This window comes from Felis catus, chromosome E2 (assembly GCF_018350175.1).
Source record: "Felis catus isolate Fca126 chromosome E2, F.catus_Fca126_mat1.0, whole genome shotgun sequence".
Taxonomy (NCBI): Eukaryota; Metazoa; Chordata; class Mammalia; order Carnivora; family Felidae; genus Felis; species Felis catus.
Window position 1 is genome coordinate 38322859 of NC_058382.1, and position 19236 is coordinate 38342094.

At 43.3% G+C, this 19236-nt stretch overlaps 1 protein-coding gene across 7 annotated transcripts in view; it reads right to left on the reverse strand.

The window, feature by feature from the left end:
- CDH8 (cadherin 8) overlaps positions 1-13148 on the reverse strand; it is a 362718-nt gene extending 349570 nt beyond the window's left edge. The window contains exons 1-2 of one of the 7 annotated variants that reach the window (XM_023244991.2): positions 12698-13147; positions 4320-4455 (exon numbers count right to left, since the gene is read on the reverse strand). The gene's annotated coding sequence lies outside the window, so the exon portion shown is untranslated. Of the gene's footprint in view, positions 1-4319; positions 4456-11230; positions 11619-12697 lie in introns of those variants that run through there. The other 6 variants (XM_045045685.1, XM_023244993.2, XM_019819837.3 and 3 more) reach the window with 6 other exon arrangements.
- Between the last annotated feature and the right edge of the window lie 6088 nt (positions 13149-19236).

Genomic DNA, 19236 nt, shown 5'->3' on the forward strand with positions numbered 1-19236 from the left:
AAATGGAAGGGAAGAAAAGCTTTCAATAGGAAACCAGCTCAGAGAAAACAGAGCCCAGAACAATATCCTCTGCTTCCCCTGGAACCGCAGCACACAAAAGGAAGAGAAGCCTTTCTTTAAAGCACATTTCCATCATGACCTTCTCTTATTCCAGTGTGAGAAGCAGACCTTTGCAGGCTTCAAATTTAAAACAAGACAGAATTTAAAAGTTCTCAAGAAAAACATCCCCAAGTATCAATCTCTTTCTAAATTGCCCATCCACTGGTCTATTTAACCAGCATTCACAGCACGACCATCACACACCCTGCCCTCTCCTAGACAGGGGGCCTGAACAGTGCTAAAGGAGCACAGTAGTGTGCCACAGGGTCCACCGTGGAGGCAGATAAGCCTGGGTTTGAATCCCAGTTCACACCACTTGAGGTCTCTCTCATGATGCATCAGATACGTAAGTTCCCGAGCTTCAGTTTTCTCTTCTGCAAAATGGCAATAAAAATAATTCCCACTTTCCTCCAGTCAGTAGGGGGAGTCAGAATCAAGATTCTGATAAAGCAGCAGGAACATGCGAAGCACTCACTAAACTGTTTTTCCTAAACCAGACTGTGAGGGTGGTGTTGACATGGTCCATCCCTTTGGGAGGCTTTGGTTAAAAAGTCAAATGAAAGAGCAGAGACTTAAGCCACATGACCTCTATGGCAGGAGAAGGTAAGGTCCAAGAGTGACACAAAGCACTCAAAAATCTTCCAGAAGGTGGGATGGGAGAAGGCAAAGGTGTTGCCGGGGAGGAAAGGCTGGACCTTATCACAAAGTAGTTGAGACCTGTCCTGTCCACATAGCCTCACTCTAAATTCTTCTCGGGAAAAAGTGTATATTCTCTCCAAATTCACCTTCTATAAGACAGAACATCCCTGAATGCTCAAAACCCATGCATGCCCTTCTTGTGGCCAGAGAACTACAAAGACAAGAAGGCTAAGTGGGTTGTGATTTTCCTCCAGCATCAGCCTGTCTGGGGATTGAATTCTAGTTTAAAAAACTGCATTTACTAGTGGGGTCCAACTACCAACAATAACAATTATAATAATACCTAAATGGTTTGTTTTGAGGATTAGAAGAGGTAGTCTTGTTAAAGCAATTAGAAAAGGCTAGAGCGTACAGTTATTTTTAAACTGTGCCAAATAACTCTGCAAGTATATTCTGGCATCTGTTCTGTTGTTGATGATTCTGGGATAAGAAAGTTTAATCCGATACTCATAATAGACACTTCCTTCATGGAAGCCGTCCACTGGCAGCCAGGATGAAATGTGACATGAGAGGTACTGCACCCAAACTTACCAAAATCGGGTAAAAAGTGATAACAAACCCTGAAGTAACTGTACACCATGGCACACCTTTGTTAGTTAGAAAGGATGCATTAATAAAGGAATAGATGCATAGCCCAAAATACCACCCATTAACGCAGTATCTTAGAGCTGGATAAATCTTACTGTGTCTCACACTGTTTCATTCAAAACTGAGGCACAGAAAAGTTAAACAGCATGCCCCCAAAAATACCTCCAGTAAGGAGCAGATCATTATTTGAATCTAGGTAATCTACTTCCAAAATTCTCATTCTTTACCACGTCTCTCATTATATAAACACTGATGAGTGTATTCTGATGGTCAACAGGCAATCAGGTCAATACTCTTCTCGTCAGGAAGCAAAGAGTCCAATGGGTACAGACTAACAAAGATATACTTACAATATTTAGTGAAATGCAGGCTGAGAAGGGTTACAGAAATACAGAGCGATGGCATGCCACTCATCTTCACAGCATTAAAAAAAAAAAAGGCTTCCTGGAGGAAGTGACATCTAAGCGTTGAGAAGCAAGCAATTTCCCAACTGGGGAGGAGTTAGGTGTGAAAGGGCATTTAAGTCAGGCAATGCACAGGAACTAGACCACCGATTAATCCAGGATCTTGGGTAGTCTGCAAATCATTACTTACCAGATCATTCAATCCATGATCTGCTCTCCACCCACCAAATTCATCCTACACATGGTCTCCACAGAGTACCTGTCAAATAGGGTACCCTCTACTCTGCCAGTTCTCCGTGAAGCAAAGAGCATGTTGGATTTCTCCAAGGCTTTGAGGAATAGAAATATTTTCCATCCTACAGACAGGGTATGGGAAACATATGAGTGCTATTCCAATCTGATTCCTCATTTTTCAGAGAAAGGAGGAATGATTTGGTTAGTGGCCAATAGCTGGTGGCAGAGCTCTGGAGAGAAATTATCCTAACTCTATTGGGATGAAGGGAAACTCTCCTTCATCCACGTTGGTCATTTCTACTACCCTCCCCTGCACAGAATTTCTAGCACAGTCATATACCCCTCCCTCAGGCAGCCAAATTCTTAAATTACTTGCACTATTAAATTTAAAATGTGAGTTTTTTCTAATATCTATTTTAAAATGGCAAACCAATGTTATTTGTTACAAAGAGATTAACAGTAAACACTTAGACAGTGTTTGGGTAATAGTAAATCATCAACTCATACACACATATTTGTATATATAGGGTAAATCAATACTACATACATATATATATACATATTATATGTACACACACAGCTATGTATTTACATCTACTCTTCAAAATAACCCAATGTAAGTATTATCACTTTATTATCATCATTCCCATTTTATGGATAAGCAAACTGAAGCACAGAGAGACTGGTATTTTAAGTAATGTTTTATTTTCTCTTAACTAGACACTGGCAAAGCCTGAGGTCATCTGTCTCCGATAAAAAGGAAAATCAACAGTTAGAGGCAAGGATATGCTGTTAAATATTTAAGTGGCTCTCGAAAGAAAGAATCCTTGATTTATGATTTCCATAATGTAAATACTTCCACCAATTTCAAGCTCTCGCTGTGGCCACTAACAAGTTCTGGCATTTCCTGAAAATTTAACAATGGGCTCTGGTAAATGTAGTAAGTCCTCTCCACAACACCCCTGGAGGTGCTTCTCAAACCTTCATATGCATACAAATCCTCAGGAAACCTGGCCAAAATGCAGATAATAACCCAGTAAATGGAGGGTGGGGGCCTGGGACTTTGTATGGATTTGAAGACCAGAGTCTGAGAAGCCTGGGGTTGGAGCAAATGAGACCACTTCCCAACTCAGACCTTCTCCTTAAAATAACAAAGGATTTAGCAGCGTGGTGAGAAGGTTTTTCCTCCCAGGCCCACGCAGGGCTCACCCTCACTGTGCCTACAGGAGTACATACACACATCAGACTTTGGGAATCCCTGCACTGGTGTGAATATATGAGATTTGTATGATGTCATAATACCGTCCCCCCCAACACACACACACACACACACTACTTTATGCAAGGCTCTGGTAAAACTGTGCCACTAACTGGAGTATTCACAGGCACAAATGTGCTATCAGGGGGTGGTGAGACTTGGCCTTCCATTCAGCGAAGTCTGCCTTAGAGAGTTTTCACTTGGAGACAAATGAGCTTCTACTGTGACAATTAGAACCATACTATTTATATTGCTTTCACCTCTGCCACAAGCAGAGGTAATGTCCTCTTTGATGATTAGAAAATAGCTTTATAGGAATTCTTGAGATGCAACCAAATGTGATGTCACTGTTATCAGAATTAATAAACATCGTGAAGAGTAACTCATACACAAACTGCTTAAGTCTATGCAAGGAAGAAGAAATTGAGCAAGGTTGTAAAGCTTGGGTAAAAAATCAATTTATTTTTAGATTTTCCAACCACAGTACGTATGTCTGGCCAAGCAATCCACTTTATTATAATGCTGTTGCATTGATTTACACCCAGATAGTGAGATGAAGAGATTTTACAGTCTCTCTGGAATTCTTACAAGTAAGAAAGTCTTTAGAATTTTCCCCATAAGAAAATATCTTCTCTTGGGTAACATACTTACAATCTGACTTTTCATTCATACACATATTTTAGACACCTTTCTAATTACAGCCTGGATGTTACTCTGCTGATCCCAACATTTTTTTATGGTGAACTTTTTTAAGGTGGTCAATTCTCAGGTATGTTAAGTCACTATGCAAAAATATACTCCACCATCAATTTTGTGAACAAGGTAGATTAAAGTTCTAAACAATAAGCCGCACACCAATAGGTGAAGTCTAAAATAAAAATGGGCTTTTACAGACACTTTAGGATTCAATCCAGCAGATTATTGTGGTTGACAGGAAATTATGCTTTTATTATCCACCAGGCTTAGTAGCCACAATATTTCATAGAAGCAAAAATGACACATAAGACCAGAGAGTTTCTATTAAAAATGTTTCTGACCTTGAATTTAGAACCATTAGCAGGCTGCTTCAAAACAGGTAAATGCACATTGAATTCAAAGTGGTGTTTCAGAAACACAGATGGGGTATGAGATTCAGCTTGTGGCCCAGTGCAATTCACGCCAAACGCTGGATGACTGGAACGGAACAGGAACAGATATATTTGGGGTTTAGAGAGGGATGGTACTTGCATGCATCCAAATACAATTCAGGAGAGTCATCTTTCCTAAAGCCTTCAGAATTCCCTGACCAGATTCCTGTCGCATAACAGGATTCTAATTTTGTTTTTGTTTCAAACACACACACACACGCACACATACACACACCCTATTTATCTCCCCATCAGCCACAACCCTCTAATCATCTTTCCTTGGTCTCCTACCATATCCTTAATCCAGCTATTATTCTATTCAAAAGCACGTATCTTTCGCTTATTTTGCCACCCAGAACACCTGCCAAATCCATTCTGCTGCCATTGGCACGTGAGTCTTTTTCTTTAGTTTTCATGAAGTTTAATCATTATTGGTTACCTTGGCAAAAATAAATGCCTTCTCCTTTCCCAAGGAGTCAGAACTTTGTTCTACACACAGAGCACAGAAGCATTTCTATTTGTTAGGGAAATTTCAGCATGGGGTGACTAGGTCTGTGACAAAGACAAGGTCAAAATAAGGCCCTTTTCTAGTGTTATAGACCCAGACCTTCATTTAGGAAAACTTTCTTGAAATCATAAGGTTAAGATATTGAAGATGTATCTATTCTGTCAGACTCTTAAGACAGAAGTGTACTGAGATCATCTCAAAAAAATGAACACAAGTTCCATGTATCCCTTGCTAATTATAGACACAGTAGTGTCAGGCAGTGATTTCTCAGGGCTATTCTAAATACCTCCTTCTCCATTTGAAAGCCCCATCTATTGCTGTCTTTAAGTAACATGCTCAAAGTTTAATAGAGACCTAGGAGTGAAAACAATGTGTTTGCCTTTTGTTGGAGGAGGTCATTGTGAAGATGTGACCACCAGTGGATCAGAGAGCTGGCGCAGTAATTTTTATCCCATCCCTATTCCTGGACCTACATTCTACCCACTGTTCTCTCACTACGAGTCATTTCAAGGACTCAGCTTTGAGGGATTAAGATGTTGGTGAGTCCATCTGGACTAAATACGTGACTGAACCCCATGGAGGCCTCTATTTAACACCTTAAGATTCTAGTGCACAGATGCGGAGATCTCATCGTGTGACCACCTGAGAGAAAGCCTCATATCTGAGTTCCTTATTAACACTGCCACCTACCAGTCAGGAGTGTCTCACATCTTTCTTTGGCAACTCCATGCCCTCTGTATACGGAGGCCAATTTCAAAGTTCACTCTGGGAACTCCCAAGGTTGTGAACCAACACCCTTTAAATCACAGTAACCAATAGAAATCAATTTTACTCTTGCCCAATTGTAGTGTAGCTGAGCTGTAAAAAGCTCCACGGCACAGGTGATGAAACATCGAGTTTGGAGTTGGAAATAGTTTGAATTACTGTTCTATCACTCATAAGGTACGGGGAGATGTATCTCAATTATGACAAATAAGGGAACTGATGCTCTGTTTCATACTCTCTAACTTGAGGGACAGTGGAAAAAAATAAGTGAATGTACATAAAACTCTATCAATGAAGCAATGATAGCTACTATTTACTGAAAATTCCATGTACTTAACAAAGACTTTTGATTGATATTTAAAAAAAATTATTTTATTTCAATTTCTTGCTGTGTACCTCACTGGGGAATATCCCAGCGTTCTATTTAGAACAGGTAATAAAATAACCTTTTCCAACTCTTGGTTTTTTTTTTTTTTTTTTAATGGCAGGAACCATGTTGGATACGAATAAAATAGCACTTTATAAATAGCTTTCCCTGCCCACAGCTAACACACAACTAATGACTTCAAATAGTTTTATTAAGCTGCTAAAGGGCAGGATTTTTAGTCCCCTCCCAAGAGCCAACCATGTCTCTTTCCATTGAAGACATAGCATTGTCCCTTCACTATTTTCTGCAGACAGGACAACACACAAGCACTAAACAACCACATGGGACCTATTCCTCCCTTTGTAACCACTCAATGAAAAACATGGGCTGCTACATCCTATTGTACAATTGCACTACAGCCAAACTTTAACTACTCAATGACAAACATTTCATTGGCCGGGTACTGCTACCAAAAAAAAAAAAAAATTCTGTTGCATTTCATCATCATCTACCTTCCTATGAGAATGGTCAAAGTGAGGAGTCCCCACTAACTCAGAAGTGAGGCCAAAATGATCTCTCAACGCTACTCAGAAGGCTGCTGAGAGAAGATAATGCTACGAGATTGTCAGGTAGTATCTTCTTTCAAAAGTATTCAACAACTGGTTTCCATTCACTTCAGCACTACTGGTGATAGCTGAAAATTACAAGCTCTCGCTTCTTGCTTCAGTCATGCGGAAATGGTTAAAATCAGTTATATCACATAACCAAGGCTACAGAGTCTGTAATACTAAAACTGAAATGCAGCCAAGTATCCCAGCATATTAAGTCAAGATCCTGCCAATTAGATTATACTGTGTAGTAACCATCCTTACAAGTGCACCTTACTGTCATTCTTTCATGTTTCAAAGACTTTATAGCTTAAAAACCACCCACTGACACGGTTACCATGAACTACGAACACAGTTGATAGATGGGTAGACAGATAACAAGCAATCATTTGACAAAAGTAATACTGAGATACAACAGAATACATAGGTCATGACAATTAACGTATTTATGAGTTCTAAAATCAGTACAGTCTTCACCAACTATATTTGAGTCAAACTCAAACACAAATATGCCCTACCACTTTAATAAAAATAAGTATAAATTAATGGTTTTTCATTTTTGATCACCCCCAGTAGGAAGATGGAAATACTTCAACACAGAAAATTAAATTCTGTTTGTCAAGCTGAAACAGCAATAGAGAAATAAAGAATGGAATGTGTCCTTGTAATTTTTATAACAAGTTCGGAAGATGAGGTTGCATGTATAAGAAAAGTATTCCCTTATGATATTCATATCACTCCCTCACCTACTTATTTCATGTTATTTGTGTCACATCGGAAATCAAATAGTCATATTTTATGCATTAATCTATCTAGAAAGAAACAATGCATGGAAAATGTTATCGGTAATAGAACATGAAGGTACTATAACATTTTCACTTAATGACATACATAGAATAGAATTCCACTTAATATTCCTTTACAGTATATTCAACATGCTTAAAATGTAAATAAATCTATTCACAGAAATACCTTATCATGGCAAACACAGTATTTTTTTCCATTGTGTACATGTGAGTGCCAGGTATCCTGCTGATTAATGCAATATAGGAGAGTATAGAATGGTCTTCTAAGACGTTCTGACTTGCAATTCACATAAGGTTAATATGAACTGTTCCATTCAAATACAAAATATACTAAAGAGAAGCAAAGGAGGGAGGGGAAGGAAGGAGCAAAAGAGGGAAAGTTCTTCCCTTCATTATTTTATACATTCCCCCACCAAGGGAAAGGTATGGACACTGAGTTACACATGCAACACTTCAGAATTTAGTGTGTTTTCCCCAATAAAACATTACTTTGCATCCCATATAGGTTAGCAGCATTCTTGATATAAGTCTGGTCTTGATTTTCCAAGTGAGGTTTATAATCATAATACTGGATTTTGGGTAGGATTGTATCCCACCCTATCCTTTACTGAGAATCTCCTAGTAAAGGAAGAGAGGGCAGTCTTTGTTCATTGTTGATGCATTAAATAAATGTTTGCAGAGCACTAACTCTGTGCTTGCCTTCAACTAACCATCATTTCAACATTTGCAACTGTCTTTGGCAGAGAGAATAGGAAAGGAAAGTTTGAAGGTTTTAAGTACAAGTGTTATTCTTTTATGATGTTTTCCAAAGAAAGACGGAAAACCACATCTATTTCAACTATTAATAAAACTTAAAAACAAGACTTCTAAAGGCAAGAAGGTAGATGATATTTATTATAAGGAAAAGCATATGACATTTAAAACTCGGGAAATAAAAGCTTGGGACATGATAGAAAAAGGAAACAGTACTGGCCCTGGTGCTTTGCCATGAAGTAACTCTGGAGACTTAGCTAGAGGCAGCATATGGGAGCAGCAGCTGAATGGCATCCCTTGAACTTATTTCCTTTCTGACCTTTCGAAGTCGCCAGGTTCAACTAATTTTCTCCTCATGGTTATATCTGAAGCAGGTTCCAGAGGCAAGAACCAACGGTTCAGCAGAAATAGATTGCTCATCGCAACTTTCTATGGGAATTAAATGAGAAAAGCCTAATCGCTCTTTGGTTAATTAAGCCCCACTAATTCAGATGACAGCCTTATTCCATCAAAATAATATTTTATTTCACAAATACACATCTGTGGGATTCTGGAGAAAAAAAATTCCAGCACTGCAAAAAGATATTAAAAAAAAAAAAAAAAAAGACTGGTCAATATACAAATTCAGGAAGCCAGGGTGGGGGGGTGCAAATCAAACCATCCAAGGCAGATGAAATGGCAAAGGGAACATGATAAAAATCCTCATACTTGAACCAATACATAAGTTAGTTATCTGGGCACATTTTGAAGTTTTCTACAAGGAAATTTTGTGTATGTGTGTACCACACCTAATACCGAGCTACCAGGACCGGCCAGGGTTGAATTCTTACACTCTGCAGGTGGTGTTTAATACACCAAAGTTAGGAGCCTTTTCCTAAACTAAAAAGCAAAACATGATCATTTCAGCTGTGAATGCAACAATGCTGAAAACAACGGGGGAAGAAAACTTCATCTTTTTCCTGCTTCTCCAAGTAACTTTTTAGGCAATATAAAATGACTGACACCACTATCCACAGCATCACTGAGCACGCTACTTCCAAAACAAAGTCTTGAGACTTTAGACTCCATCTATAATTAAAAGGCTACTCTGATCATGCTTGCTCCTTGATTTGTCAAACACAAAACTTGGCTGATAAACCAGAAAAGTGTGGTTGGAAATATAAATTGAATATCATTTTACCCCTGAAAAGCTTCTGGCTTTGCATGGAAATTTTGCTCAGATTGGAATGTTGATAAAGCTGTGAGGTGTGCCACCTTGAGTAGAAAAATAAAGATTTTTTTTTCTTAAAGCATTAATTTACTTATAATATGGTTTTCTGGACAGTTGGTAAGTATGGATTCTAACTTCTGGATGATTGTTCCTTTCTCCTCACTAATGAACAATGAAAGGAAACTGGAAAGCAAAACCTTTAAGTACAACTTCTTGAATAGAATCATTATACCCTGATTCTTTGGAGTTCCCATGCTTTGCTCCAAAATCTGATGCTCCCAGCTAACCAGCATCCTAAGACCTTAAATCTGTGCACAGTATACACGGAAATGTTGTATCACGAATATGCTCATACAACAGCCTTTACAAATGCCTTCTCACGTGGTCTATTCCAGCCTGCTGAGCATGTTTTATGGGCTGTTTGTTTTTACATTGATCATACCACCATTGGCTACTTAAGTGTGTTCAGTGCTAAACTAAGGGGCTGCCTTAGATGAATTCGGTCTGGACCAGAGTTCTACACAATACCCAAATAAAGTTATTTTCAGGTTAAAGACCTCCTATCCTTTAGAGAGGATATCCTTTAGAGCAGCAAATGCTGCTGCTATTCTAGGGAAGGCTGCTATAAAATTGCTCTTCAGTGAAATTCAGAGCAGCTTCAAGAACTCAAAAATGCATCCTGCACAGCAAAAATGCAGCCAAAAAATGTTGAGTCTTGCATGTAGAGATTTACCTATCAAGAATCTTGAGAGTTTTGGGAATCTGGGGATTTTAAAGCCGGAGTGATTCTTAACAGTAATAATAACTAGAAATACAAGATCTAGGTTGCAGGGGAGAAAGATTCAAAGTTTAAGTGACAGCATTACAGCACAAATTTTGGAGAACGTTAGCCAGCATCTCTAAAATATATAGCCCATTCGTGATGGACATGGGATACCTTGACACTCATTTGGGTGGCAGGGGGAACAAACAATGAGGAAGACGAAATGCCACTCAACAGCCCTGAATGAAGCAATCCCAGAGTTGCTGGGAGAGCTCTTCTCTGTTTTCGGAGATTTTTCTCAACTCCAAGCCCTGGACTCCAAGAGTCCAGAAAAAAAAAAAAATCTATCAAAGGGGATGGTTTAAAATGCTGCAACTGCTCCAGCATGAAATGAGTATGTGATGGGGAGCTTCCAATCTGCTAAAGAATTATAGAATATTATTAGTGTTATTATTTAATAAGAGGGTTAATCCTTGAATTTCTTTCAGCCACAGAGCTCAGGGAAGTGGAAAACATGTCTGGACAGGATGATTATGGAGAACTCCCTTTGAGGGGAGAAAAATGCAGCCCTTAGAGAACATCCTTCAAAGGTATCAGGCCTGTCTGTAAAAGAATCTCTCTCTCCCTTGCTCTTTGTTACACACACACACACACACACACACACACACACACACACACAGATAAAATCCCTGCAAAACTGGACACAGCTGATGAAAGGCAACAGCCGGGCAGAAATTTCAGTTGTGTTTAGCCTAAAAGACGGGGCTCATTTTGCATGCAGTCAAGTACAGCGGCGAGGTTGAATGGATGGAAAATCCCACTCTCGAATCTTACATAAATATCTCTTTCCCACATAGTTTTCCAGTTGAAAAGCTCCCATAATGAAGCAGAGGTGACAGCCCAGGGAGCGTTGTTAACCATTGAGACGGCTGTCAGGAGAAGTGTAGGGCGGACAGGCGCTTCACAACCGCCCCAACCCACCCGGGTCCCTCCTACCCGCTCCGCAATGGTACCCGACCCGAGAGGGCAGTGCTGGCGTACCTTCTCCGAAGCCCCCTCCTTCCCATTGTCAGCCCGCAAGCTGCGTGAAGCCAGGTGAAACCCAGCAGCCGGCTGATCTGATTAGCAGCTCCGGCGCGCTAAGGGATTGTCGGATCGTGCCTCTTCAAGAGGAAACTCTTGTGGAATCTTCAGGAAAGGGTGGTAAAGTTGCAAGGACCTTTCCTGCCTCCCGCTGCCTCCGCTACAAGCCCCGTTCTCTAACTGGAGCTGAAGTGAGCAGCTGACAGCCTGATTTGCCATGACGGACTGATGCTGTGCGTTCGCAACAATAAACAATTCATGTTGTTTGATTTCCAAGATTTAGCAACCCAAGCAAACAGCTGCCATCTCGGCTCGCGGAGGCCAACGCCTGGCCCTTGACGAGCGGCCGGCTCAGTGCCTGCGGGGAAGGGTCAACGGTAACAAAACTTTGAGGTTCCTGCCACATTGTGTGGGGAGAGCTTTGGTCTGGGAGAGAAGGGAAGCGGAGAGAACCGCGGATACCTGTTGGCATCAGCAGGTGTTCGGCGTCCCCCAGCCCTGGCTGGAACCCGGTAGGAGGGAAGGAAGTCCCTTACGAACCTGTTACGCGCTGGCAGAAGCCAGGCGAGAGCCCTCTAGGCCGGCGAGCAAGGCGGCCCGCCCCCCGAGTGTCGGCGGATGGGGAGCAGGGAGAAGGCACAAAGCGCAGCCGCCTGCCCTGCCGGGAGATGGGGAGAGGGTTCGGAGTCCTCGGCTCGGGGGGCCTCTGTGAGAGCGGGCTCGCCAAGGACAGTGTCTCTGGGCGTCCTGCCAGGGTTCGGTACAGGGGCTTGGCCGCTGCAGAGCCGCGGGGCGGCCCGAGAGCCAGCAAGTTTGCAGCGGGCACCACGCCTCGTAGGCTGGAGCAGCCACTTGTAGGAAAGCCCTGCGCCGGGGCGGGGGGCTCTCCGCTGCTGGGTCGCGGCCCGCGGCCCCAAGGCAGGGGTCTCCCTCCCTGTCCCCGGGGTGGGGGGGGGGGAAGGGGCAGCCCCGATCCCTGCGCCTTCTTTCCTCTCGGGCTCGCACCCTCCTCACCCCCGCCGCGGGTGTTGCCCATTCTCCGCACGGACCCCGCAGTGAAGGCGCGCGGCTGCAGCGTCGCCTGCCTGCCGGCCTGGCGAGGCGGCGAAATCGCCAGGCGACCGCGGAGATGGAGACTGGCAGGAAGACTAAAGGGGCACAGGCTGCTTGCTACTCCCCAGGACCTACTGTCACAACAGTTTGCCAAATCGTCAGAGCCCTGAGGTGGCCCCGTCGGCTGTGCGCATCATGAAAGACGCAGCTCAGCCCCAAGCCTGGGCTAGGAACCCGCGTCCACCATCTGAAGGGGGGGTGGGGGGAGGAGACGCGCAAGGTGTCCGAAGGGGGATAGGGATTCTTAAAGGAACGGTCCTTTCGGGGTCCTCGGGGCTTGGAGGGAAAAGGGGACAGGGGGAGAGCACTTACTCTTGACGAGCTCGGCGCTGGCGAATTTCAAGCTTCCTGGTTCACACACGGCTGCAGGGACTCTGGGTCGGCTCCCGAGGGCGGCGAGCACCGAGAGGTTCCCGCGCGCAGGGCAGGCGCCTCCGGATTCCGTTCATGCCTCTCGGAGCTGCGGGGCTCGCCGTGGAGACGCGGGGCGGGCGCGCCGAGTCCGGGTGTCCGCAGCCCAAAGTGCAGCGAGCGGGCGGGTGCGCGGGACCGTCCGTGCCCAGACCGGCGCCGGCGGAAGGGACTCGGGGAAGCAAGGAGATTCCGAATAAATCCACGAATTCCGGGCTGAGCGCTCCGGCGTGCGAGCCCGCCTGCCTGCCAAATGTAACTGTGAAGTGATGTGGAAAAGTGAGCCGGGTGCCTCCCCTGACGGATCTCATTGGGCAGAGCGCAGAGGCAGGTCTACCACTTGGAAATTCATGTAAGCAGTCCCCCTCCCCGCCCCCTCCCTGCCTTCCCCCTCGGCTGTCGCGCGCTCGCTCGCTCTTCCCCGCTCCAAGTGGGCGCCCAACTTTTCGCTCCTGGCTCCCGAGCACGCCCCGCGCGTCTCCGCAGCCAGAGCCCCGGCTGAAGATGCGCCCTTCCGTGCGGAGCGCGCAGCCCGCGGAAGGCCAGCCTCCCGGAGAAGGGGGCCGGCGGAGGATCAAGGCAGGCGGAGGCGGTTCCCGCGAGCTTCCTCGGTCGGCTCTCACCTGCGCCCTGGGGCCAGCGTGGTCTTGAAAAGCGTCTCAACGACCCACAGCTGTTCTCCGTGGGCGGAAGAGGACGCGGCAGGGCCGAGGGGTGCGCGTGGGCGGCTTACCTCGCAATTCCGAGAGCCTCTTGCGGACAGAGTGGGGTGCTTGTCAGACCGCTACCTACGACTCAGACGCTACAGCTCGGAGGCAGGCGGTGTGTCGCGGTCTTGTGGGTGGAGCACATTCCTAGCACCCCCCTGCCTCTACTCCTTCAGGGAGATGGGATCGGGGCGGGCACCGGGGCAGCCGGCAGGGGTGCGCAGTAAGTAGGCACGAAAAGAACAGCAGAACTTGCGTGGGAAATCCAGGGGGGGATTGCCCTGTCTTGTCAGTGTCCCTTGGCCTCCAGATCTACTCGCAGACACCATTTTTGCAGCTCCTTTACCTCCGCCAAGAGATGCCCTGGCTGTGGCCCGTTCAGCTGCTCTGATGGACGCCGTGCAGGTCCTGAGAAACGTCCTCCCCCCCCACCCCCCCGCCCTGGGGTAGAGCCAGTACAGATAAATTAAGAGGTCCAGGCTTGTTTTCTTCTCACTTTCAAGGCTAACACATAGAAATATTGAGCCACCGTGATCATCTTTTGGTGCAATCAGTGAAACGTAAGATGCACTAATCCTTACTTTTTTGATTAACTTCCCAACACAGGCCACCCAGATTTGGTCCATGCCCTGTGCACCAGAGGGGAGTTCTCAGGAAGGGTTTTACCATCTGGGGGTCACAGTCGAAACAGAAGGGGGAAAGGGCGCAGACAACCAGACACAAGGTCTGTAGAGCTTGTACTGACTGTCGCAAATTAATGAGACACAGTGAGCAGAATGAGAAAATAGGCACAATATGCTTGTAATGTTTTATGCAGATTTGACATTTGTGTGTGTGTGTGTGTCCCATTATGAAATGTTTAAAAGAATACAGCCTATAGGTCTAATATCTGTTTCACATTCTAGCTTCTTACGGGCAAAAAACTTAGTGAATTATTTCAGACATGGAGAGGTGAGGAGAACCAGGAGGTATCTCCCCTCTGCCCCCACCCACCCCCAAACACACACACACACACACACACACACACACACACACACACACACACACACAAGACAGTACATAGTAACTGTTCCTTCTTTTCTCAGACTGTGTAAGCTTGCAGGGTATTCAGGAGTTGGCTAATTCTATCTAGGAAAAAGGAACAGAAGTCATACCTCAATCAAATCATAACTCCTGCTAGACCAGGAAGTAAGTCCCAAGTGGACAAAGAAATACACGATATTTGGGTTGTGCTTAATTTTCAGACATTCATTTTCAGTTTGAACACATGCTCTGCTCCTTTCCTGGGGGTACTTTTCTTAAATCTATGAGAACCACAGAAAAAGTTTTGTGTTACTGAAGGGCTGCGAATCGTCACAAGTAACAAACTCATCTCAAAAGAAAGCCAGAATGGTAGAATTAGACAACATCCCCAAATCTCATTTTCTTAAAGGGAAACAACAACAGCAACTCTTTTGACAAAGGGAAGAGAGTCAGGATCCAATGGCTTTGGATGCCATGGTTAGGGATGCGTTGTTTTGACTCACCTCTACGTGTACTCTCAGAGCAGTTACATGCATTGTCTTCATTGAATTTTGGCAACTAGAATTCAAGGTAGCCCTCTCGCCATGTGCTAATCTCTGCTCAAAGCACTGCAGTAGGAATTTCCTACTAATTTTCTCCTAATTCTTAGGAGAGGTCTGGGTGATTAAGCAGTGTGAAAGAGGATTAGGATAATGTTAAAAAGCCCTATAAGGATATTTCTAAAATAATCAGGGTTGCTGCAAGACAAGGCATTTGCCTCTTTAACAATTCCACCCACACTTAATAGGATGCAGTGTAATGTCACAATGGTGAGAGCCTAACTCCTTAAGAAAGTGTTTTCTTTTCAACATCCTCTCCAGGGTTACAGCCTTCCAGCTTCCAGTCCACAGGAAGAGGACTGTGCTACATGGGCTTTTCAGAATGGCGACTGAAATTGCCTGTGCGGTGGAGCCTTGCAGGGGAGGAAGGGTGAGGGATTATCTGATAGGGCTGAAGTAGAATCAGAGAAGAGCTGGGGGCTGGGGAGATGCCTTCAAAATAACCTTGGCTGACTGAGTTGCAGACTGGGATGAGGCAGGGTGTCTCCAGCCTGGGTTTCTGTGACAGGCAGAGGAGGACTCTACTGCAGTTGAATGACATGGAAAGAAACTCTATGTTTCTTTTTCACTACAGGTAGATCTTGTGCTGTAATTTGGACTAAAGGAGACACTAAACCAAGTGACTGGTTAGTTGGGTAGTGAAGAACCCACTGGCTTATAGGAAGCAGAGCCCTGGCAGGAGGTGGGAGAGATAGGGACACTCCACTTTGTCCCACTGGAGCAGGAAATGGCAGAATGGAACATAGCTACTATTTGCTGCATCAAAATGTAAACTTTTCTTCTTCTCATTCTCCGGTACACAATTAAAAACTAAAATAATATAAAAGCAAACATTAAAAAACATGTGTTTACCACAGTATAATGGTGAGAACTTTCAGGTTTCTTGGCTTGCTTTTAAATTTAGATCAATTAATGAATTTGTGGACTTTCTCCTAAAGGAGGGGTTGAGAAGTGTGGATTCGGTGAATGAAAATATTTCACGATGTGATTCCTGCCCAGGGTATTTTATTTTATTTTATTTTTTATTTTTTAAGATTTTATTTTTAAGTAATCGCTACAACCAACATGGGGCTCAAATTTACAACCCCAAGATCAAGAGTCTCATACTCCACTCACTGACTGAGCCAGCCAGGTGCCCCCTGCCTGGGATATTTTAAACATAATATTTTAAGTAAAAACTTTAAGACTCTGAAATATGAAGAAGGCCAAAACGTAAGTGTAATACCAATTAACATATAATACTTTCCAGGAATGCAGAGTACTTTTCCCAGATTTCATGTTATGAAATCGTGATGCAGAAATCTCAAAACCACCATGTCCTTTTTTTTTGAGGGGGTGGGGGTTGTAATAAGTAATATATAACAACTGTAGCATTAGGCAGAAGAGACTTTGAAATTTGATTGAATTTCCAATATTGGAGCATATATCATGAGAAGGCAAAAAATTAGGAAGGCATTTTAAGAAGTTTGTAAATGTTAGGTACATTTAGGAAAGATTTCTTTAAGAGTTTGTTTTAAATCAGCCTCTTTATTACAGTCATGAAAAGATGTAATGGGTGCTCAAATGAAGTGAATGTGAGCAATTACTGTGGTTCTCACACCGATCTCTGGTCCAGATCCTGCCTCCCCATCCCAGGAGGCTTGTTAGAAATGCAAATTCTCAGACCTTGAATCTGGGTGGGGCTTAGCAACCTGGGTTTTAGCAAATGCTCCAAGGGACTGTGTTGCTTGCTATATTTTGAGAACCACTGCCTTAGGCTATTCTTTTCTCAGGTGATATATATAAAGATGAGAAGAATAAAAATAAAGCAGTGCATTGTATGAATACTTATTGTTTTTGTCCTAGGATGTTCTAGGGCAGACTATTATCTTAACAAATAAGGTAAAATAAAAAGAAAAGTGTATGCACACTAAATAATGGAATTACTTCACCAATGTTTATTACAGGTTTTGAAAAACTAGACTGATTTCTTTAGAAGTGGTGATGGATTCTTGGCGTAAAATCATCATTGAGCTTGTTATTCAGACTTGTGATGGTTACGTTTCTTGGCTGCTGGTTTTAGCTGTCCCTGAAATTAGGCCTGGATCTCTTAATATTGACTGTAATTACTAATCTTGAGCTTGCCATTATATTTTCAGTAAATGGAGGTGTAAACACTTTCTGAAAACCACATCTGTGCTGAGAGCGTTTTGGAGAAGGTTTTCAAAATGGCATTATCTCCTATCTTCCCAGGTGCTAGAAAAGAGATAAGCTCCAATTCAGCTTCTACACAGAAACTGGGGGTGAGGGGCCAGTTAGATAGATTTAAGGGGACTGGTACAAAGCTATCAAATAAGCCAGCCTGGATTTTGTAGATGATACACTTAGCATTTTTGGTTTGGTTTGATTGTGTTGTTTTTATTTTTGTTTTCTGGAACAGAGCGGCCACTAGATTAAGATGCCAGACCCCTCTTGTTAACGTGGAAGCCACGAAGGGGAGGGGGGGGGGGACAGTGAATCCACATTGTGTTTTTAAAGAAGAAGAAGAAGAAAGAAAAGAAAAGGAAAAGAACCCCCCCCCACACACACACACACCGCATGAGGTAAAATTAGTTTGGTATATCAGATTGTATTTGGTATTAAAATATAATAGTTACATTTAATCTTAAGACTGGTTTAGATCACTGTCATCTGCAATGTGCACACTCACACTAACGTATCACTACACATGTATGGGGGGGTTCAGTAGTAGGGGGTGGGGCAGCACATCAGCATCTCTTATTATGCCTAAAATGGAGCCTATAGTTCTGATTAGTTGTTATCAAGTTGGGTATTGGAAGAATGTTGTATTTACATTCGACAAAGGTTCCAAGAAGTTGAAAGGAAATTGCGTTTCCGAGAATCTGAACGCAGTTTCCTTATTAGTCCAAGCTGCATAGTGCTATCGAAGGGTTTTTTGTTTGTCTGTTCGTTCATCAGAGCTCGACTGCCATGTAGAAAACGGAAAGCAGTGCTTTTAGGTTGCCGGCTCCTGTTTGCAAAGGCAACTGGTCCTGTCGGAGAGACGTCAAGACTTTTTTCCTTCTACCTCAAGTGCCCTCTAGCGTGCGATATCTGTGCAGGTTGCTATGTAGAAGGAGGTGGAAAGAAAAAAGAAAAAGAAATATCCTACCAATTGCTTCCCTAATTCCTGAATTGCCCTGCTTTTCCTTTTCTCCTTCCTCGAAGGGGTCATTTCTACCAAAGTGTTTGGCAAAACAAAAAAGGTGCTGTTGCTTTTGCGTGAAAAACAAATCACTCATTTACTAAACTGGGAAACAAATGCTAATCCTTTCTCAGGGGTCTCTTTTGAACATTCATCATAATTTTCCAGAAGTTTCACACACTGTAGTAATCAGGCAAATAAAAGAAGGTAAGTTGCTCCCTAGGAAGAAATTCCGTTTTGTTCCTAACTCACTGCAGCCCAGCTATAAGACATGTGATGCAAATTGATTAACCTCTCCGTGGGTTTTCGGTTTGTGTCTCCATAAAAGTGCATAATACTTCTTTCTTGCCTCAGGGGGGTGGTATGAGGCCTAATTGAGGTTTATAAAACAATTTCAGGTCCTCAGATACAATTTGATATACAGTTGAACCCGCCTTTCATCTCCCATCTACTAACAGGGTTTCAAATTCTCTTTGGTCTCCAGAGGGAAACTGGGATCAGGATCTGTATTTCCATAAACATGTCGTTAAAACAACTCTATTGTAAATAGTGGATTTGCTCAAGAGACTTGGAATGGTAGGAAATGGGAAAGAATATCTGGGGAAGAAAAATGTACTTGCTTTTGCAAACATGCCTGCGTGTGAATAAATACAGCTAACTGGTAAGGCGAAATTCCTTCAAGACGTACATTTGGGTGTATCTCCCTAAATTTGAAAATAAGCTAACAAGAACAGAAGGTAATTTTACTCACCCAAACACCACCCACTAAACAGTCTCTGAGAGAGAAGAAGATACCTGTAAACAAACTTCTCCTTTGGCATCCATTCAGAGGGTAGAATATCTAAACACCTGTTATGTAACTCAGAGATGCATTTTTTAATAATATTATTATGCAGCATTGTGTTTTACCATTCCCCTTATAACGAT